The sequence below is a fragment of the Gobius niger genome, assembly GCF_951799975.1.
Source record: "Gobius niger genome assembly, chromosome: 4".
In the NCBI taxonomy this organism is placed as follows: domain Eukaryota; kingdom Metazoa; phylum Chordata; class Actinopteri; order Gobiiformes; family Gobiidae; genus Gobius; species Gobius niger.
The window spans coordinates 27853965-27860988 of NC_136855.1; positions in this window are offsets into that span (position 1 = coordinate 27853965).

Genomic DNA, 7024 nt, shown 5'->3' on the forward strand with positions numbered 1-7024 from the left:
CGACTGAACAATCTGCTGTGAGAAAATATCCATATGGGCCCGATTTACACTTGACTTTATTTATGTGATAAATAGTTCATATTCCACCAGAAAATGGCTAAAAAGAGTGAAAATTGTGTTTCTCTAAAGATTCTATTTTCCCCCTCGGCGAAGCCACGCCCCCTTCTATGACGAGATGCCGTCTGTATCTATCCCGAGATGTGCGAGACATATATAGGTATTTCTATGGCGAGACACTACAAAAAACTCTTCAGTACCACAATCAATATTTCTGAAACTCAATAAAGAGTTACTGAACATACTTTTTTATCAGGCCCATTAGCCAAAAATACTGTACCTACTGCTATAAAAGTATTATTTACCAAAATCGGTACATCCAGGTTAGTGGAGATAAATTCTAACAGCTATGCTAACCTCGGAAGTAGTGACTTTAGTAAATATTACTTTTTTAGCAGTAGGTGCTGCATTTTTAGCTAATGAGTCTGAGAGATAAGTAGGTTCAGTAATGCTGCGTTGAGTTTCAGAAATATTGATGGTTGTTTTTAAGCGTTTTTTTTTTCTTTTTTTCCTCACAGATTTGCCGGTCTGCTAGTACCCGGAAGCAGACGTCACACTTTGTGTGGTAACTATGGCAACTGTGCTAACTGGCGAATTGCTGATTATTTTTGTCTTAGTTTTTGGTTAATAGGCCTATCTCAATCATTAGGCATGTAGGCTGTACATAGACCTACGCCAATGAATATGGAATAATGAGCAGGTTACAAAAAATAGGCCTGTTTTACTGTAATCGACAACAAGAAAAAATATTCAACTCAGATGACCGTAAAAGTTGAGCTAATTTTGTGAGTATGGAAGAAAACAAATCATTTCCGAATTGCGGTGGAGTAGATTTTTATGAATTCTTGATTGTTCTATAAATGGATTGGATATGCCCCAGTTGCTTTTGTCCTAAACAGCGGTTTCTGCACCCCGGACTATCATCACATGTTATAGCAAGAGGAATTAGGCTCCCTTTGAACTAGTTTGCCACAGACACACTGATGAGCTTGTTATTATAGCAAGTCACTCACATGAATTTGCTGGGAAAGAGGGCCTGTCCCTGTGACACACTTCCTGTCCTTTGAAGAGGCCAACGGAGAGATGGCTTTGCGGGCCTTATTTCCAATCCTTGCCTTTGATGCATGAGAGAAGAGGTTGGGGGGTTTAAAGCCTGAGTACCATCTCATGGACACATCTCCCAAAACTCACATCAGTCCTTTTGTGACTGGGGAAAGTTACATTGGACAAGTACGTAAACACTGCATTGCTTTATTTGTAATTTTGATCTTTGCTAACTCTGCTGTAAAAGTCTGAAGGAAACATCTTTGTCTGTGGCATACCGGCTTGTAAGTAGATGTGCTTATTGTTAAATGGGCAGATGTCAGAACAAGCCTCCAATGGTTGCAGCCTTGTGGAGGAGAGGGCGATGTGACAGAGGGGCGCAGCTGTCAGGCGCTCAGAGCTTCATGTGACTGATGCCTTTATCTTGAAGAACAAAGGGTCGGGAATGTTGTAAAAGGCTATAAGACAATCAGGAGTGAAGTACAGTGTTGATTCCTGAAACATTAGTGAGTCAACCCATTGTAGCTGCCCAGCATGCAATGTGTCAAACCATGGGTCAGAAGATCAGTGGTGTAGAGGGAAACACTCACACCATCCCGTGGGACAGGGAGACAAAATTGACCAGAATATATTGTACATCTGGCTAGTACGGATTTTTAATAGTATTATAAACTCAAAAAGTCCACTTCTTATGGCTGAAGAGGTGTAATTTACGACAGCGCATTGTGGGACCAGTCACAAGGATGGGGTTTTACGACATAGTATTGCCATAGCAGACGCTCCGGATCAATAATGCGCTTCCGCACAGCCTGCTTTTATTGTGATGTATCTTTAAAATGCAACTGGCATAAAGGACATTTTATTTCACTAGACCTTAACTGGATGTCCCATCTACCAACTGTTGAGACAATTATCAGACAAAAGCATCACATCCTGTGCCTGTTTGTCCCGGTGTGAAATTATTAGACTAAATTAGAGACTAAACTTACAATTTAGTTTAGTTTAGTAATTGAAAGGACAGTGTGGAGTTGCATTAAAAAGATGCCAGATTTAGCACTATGCTAATTTCCATTTGTAGTCCTACACGATTAAAATTAAATAGCAAAATTAAGAATTACATATCACAAGCAATTTACAACTACAAGCGCAATAAACAAATACAAAGTGCAAGTTACAAGGTGCAATATTGGCAAGTTGCAAATCATAGTGCAGAATTATAAAGTACAACAGTTTTTTTTAAACATAAACACATACACAAGATAACATTATTACACTAGTAAACTAGTAGACTCACAGGCATCAGACGGTACCCGCAAGGGTATCATCATCAATGAGGAAGTTGTCTGGCTATCACTCTAATATTGCACTGTGATTGCCCAGTACTGGTTACCACAGAGACATTAAAGGAAGGGTAAATGCAGAGGACACATTTGTCTATCACCATTATCCCTTCCCCAAACATCAGTGTTATGATACAAATTATACTTTAGTACACAGTGTGTGTGTGTGTGTGTGTGTGTGTGTGTGTGTGTGTGTGTGTGTGTGTGTGTGTGTGTGTGTGTGTGTGTGTGTGTGTGTGTGTGTGTGTGTGTGTGTGTGTGTGTGTGTGTGTGTCAACAAATAATGCATTCCATTGCAGTCTATTCCTTCTGAGAGCCTATTAAGCACGTTTCTACTTTTCTTGATGTGTTAACAATACACCGGTGACATGCTGAAACTCTAAAGATGCTAAATACTTGACTTGTAGTTTAGCCAATGTCAGATGCTGTCCAAATTTAGACCTTTCTAATCAATACTTTGTACCTCTGTACTTCTCTTTACTATCTGCTTTCAGCACAGACTGCCTTTTTGAAGCAGTGGGGGGGTAGCCCCATCCAGAACGAGGACACAATTAGTGTATTCAGCCGAAAACAGTGGGGTTTCCTCTTTGATGTTGGGATCAAATGAAGGCGCTGTGTGTTTTTGTCCAAAATGACAGGCTTGCCAGGTTTACTAATGGGTAGCTAATAGAAAGAGAGGTTTATGATGCTCATTAATTACACTGCCTGTCATGTGTTGGAAGAAGAGAACAGTGGAAGAGGGAACAAGGAAGTGGGAGGACTGGAAGCAGTCGTAGAAAGTTGAGGGCACTCGGGGCACTGTGGAGGAAATTAGAAATGAACATGTCAAAAAAAAAGACCAAAAGAGCAAAATGCACAAACCTGAGCAGATGCAGAAGGAGAGACCAGAAGAAGATGGAGAAGAGAAAGAATGAAAAAGACGGAGATAAAATAATCCTTTCTTGAGATAAGAGCTGCCACCAAGACAGCAACTTCAAAGACCAGGAGTCACTCTCATGGAAGCGTGCCATTCCTCATCTTCAGATCCCTGATCCGCACACGGCCGCGTTCACAGCACCCAGCACGCGGCAGGTGTTCTGCGCCTGGCCACTCCCAAGGAGGTGTGCGCACTTCCAAGGAACACTTCCTTTGAACTGCTGGACCCATGTGGAGTGGCAACGCTGATCTGCACATAAGGTGAAAACATGAATAGCTAATAAGGATGAAGGAACCAAATCTGTCACGGCCACCACAGGCAACAGAGCTGATACGTGCTATCAGCTTCAACCAGAACAAGCCTCCTTTGGGAATACAGTTTGTCATGCGTGTATAGGATCTTGGGTGACAGAGCAGAGATGTGACATGGTAGATTGAAACTGCTAATGGCTCACTGTTGAGCTTAAGGTCACTTTGGGTGTAATTAACACTATGGTCCATCCACTGACCTGTGAGAGGCTGGTTAGCTCCTGTCCCATAGAGCTGGGCACCAGAGGGGCCACTCAGCCAGACAGGGTTTATTTAGCTAAGCTCAGAGTCTCCCACATAGAGAGGCTTGTACTGCTATGGAATTCATTACGCTGGGCTGTTAACAATGTTTTGAATAGTTTCAACAACCTTTGAAACGCACTCTCTGCTTCTTTTTATGGTTTGGTCGCATAACCCATGGTAGTGTCGTGGGTTATATTGTATTTTAGGTAATATTCAGAGCTTAGACATACATAGAATTCACTAACAAAAAAAGTGACCTGCTTTCCAAAGAAAAAAAATCCTTCTCTGTAGAGCAAGTCAGGTTCATCAGATGAAGCGGCATGTCTACATCAGTGAACAATGTTACATGTGGCACGTTTTTATCCCACTACTTTGAAAGTGTTTTGACATAGTTCTTTGTATGTGACTTCTATGACTTTAAAAAAGCCTTGAAAAGCAAACGAATTAACCAGACAAAAGTTTGGAAGTGCTGACTACAGAATCAGATATGCCTCGAGCTGCAGGGTAAAGCAGAATATATAATACATTTTCAGAAAAATAAAACCTCTCAGACTCTACTTCCTCCATTTTCTGCCAGTTTGTGGAAAACATAATTTGTTATAGCCTACCAACAAAACCGGCAACTATTGGTGTCCTGGGCATGGTTGCAATCGCCTAATTGCAATCACTCCTTCTAATGCAGTGTTTAAAAAAAAAAAAAAAACCTTACACATCTTGAAACAAAAGATTACTGCCTCATTAGAATGCTCTAAATTTTAGTTTGGCATTCAACACTATAATCTTGCAGCAGCTCATACACAAACTGGTCCACCTGCGGTTCAGCACGTCACTATACAGCTCAGATTTTCTTACAGATAGCAACTCCTCCAGAACCATCGCGCTGAACATAACTGCACTCCAATGCACTGCTCAAAACCTCTTCATGAAGTTTACGTGAGTGAAGAAAGTAGCCTGGCCATGTGGTACACACAGAATAATCTCTCCCTAAATGTGGAGAAGACGGAGGAGATTGTTGCGGACTTTCGAAGAGCACACATTCAGCATGCTCCTCTAACAATCAACGGTGCTGCTGTGGAGAGGGTGACCTCCACCATCATCGCTATCGATCTGATCAAGCAGGTTACTATTTTGGTTGGAATTTTGGAACTAACTATTGAAGCAGAGTTTGTGTTGGTGGTCAGATTGTAGAGAGCCCTGGACTGAGCAGTGGTCCACTGATCCGTTACATGAGATGCTTTTCAAACAGAGAGTGAAGTGACCCCTGAAGCCGGGTCATGGCACCAAGCCCCAATGTCCAGGGAGGCCCCTCCTGTTGCTGCGAGAAGAGCCAGTTTGGCCCTAACAATAAGACAATTCATCCCCATAATGAAGTGGTGTTCCCAGGAAGAGAAAGGCTGAGCGCTCAGATGGCTGGCGACGGCCGCAGGAGAAGGGGGTTAATAAAAAGGGGGTGGGGATTTTGCTAAGAGGTGATGTCATCAGAGTGGAGGATATGGGTATTGTTCAACAAAGGAGAACAATAGGGAGAGTGTGACCAGTCTGTTTAAATAAATGCCTTTTATTTGACATACAAATCAAATTATGTTTTAATAGAAAGTTTTCAATATTACCATTGAATTATGTTACAAATGTTATATATGTACAACATATGGCCTTCTTTATTTACGTGCTAAAACAAGGTCAGTTGCTTTGTCCTCCATAGTGTACTTCGTCTGCACCTGTTTATTTAGTTTGAGTGCTGCAGATAACTGGCTAGAGCACTTGTTTTATTGTGTTCAGTGTATGTTTGAAGAAGGGTGTGTGACCCAAAATGTCATGTGTCTGAAAAATAGGAATCTAGAAACTCCAATTACTCAGATGTATATCCTTATGCGCACTTTAAGATTGAAGTTTTGGATGTTCGGCTTACTTGGGGTTTGTGTGCAGTATTATTCTGAAAAACTACTGACTACTGACTGTATCCTGTTTACATCAGCATTTGTTCTGCATTGTCTCCACTTCACTGTATCTGACAGTGATGTATGGGGGATGCTCCTCACTCATGACCTTAAATGTATGTGGAGTTTAATCCAAGATTAGACATATTTTCTCTTTCTCATCCCATCTTTCAAAGTTGGAAAGCTTTTGAAAACATGAGAATGCTCTGGATAAATCAGAGTGGATAAAACACTCTTGACACTGAATCAGTTCTTGAGATTTTTGACCTCCTGGATCAGGACATTGCAGTTCATAGTCATTCCTGAAATTTGCTGTTAAACAGTACACCGTGGCCCTGTCCTGTTTGTAGTGAGTCCCGCCAAGAGTTTGTTTTTTGGGGCTCAGGTTGTTCCTCTGTGGGCCTAAGCGGTTTGAAGTTTTTGTCCGCAGAATTTGTGAGGCTATAATTGGGAGCAGATGAGGAGGCCCCTGCGTGCCTCCCAAGTGATGTCAGCCTGAGCATGTGGAGCTGAGAGGGGCTGTATACGGAGGGATGAATGAGAGAGGTACACAGGTGGCACCGTCTTTCATTATAAACAATAACTAATTGACCACACTCTTTAGTTTTTTTGATAACTGGATTGACATGCAGTAATTTGCATAATCATTAGGCCCGAGCGCCATCAGGGCTGGTGAAGGGGCTCTTAAAATCGTATAGCAGTGCGCACAGCCTCAACCCGAAGTAAAATCTTTTGACATCCTGAAATATGGTTCAGTTTGCACATACAAATTGATACAAATTCATACACATTTTTCTTTGTATGAGATCAATTAAAACATGTTTCAGGTACTGAGAGGGTACCTTAGCACCCCCTGCGAAAAGAATAAGTCAGTCAATAACTCTATCACTGTAATCGCGATAAATACTGCATTCCAAAATCACAAAACTAAGTCCCTGAAAAACAAACATAAAGGCAGTAGCAATAATACCATAATGTAAGATTGAGGGAGACGAAAGACCTTGCTTTGGGGCAGGGCCCTCAGCGAGGACTGATAATCGCCACTCTGCGACTATATATTGGATTGGTTTTATACACCAGAATTACTTCTCTGGTACAATTAGTCTGTATTTAGCCTGTATGTGGGATTAGGACAGCATAGAGTATTTACGATTTCGCATTGACAATGTGTCAAAGCCT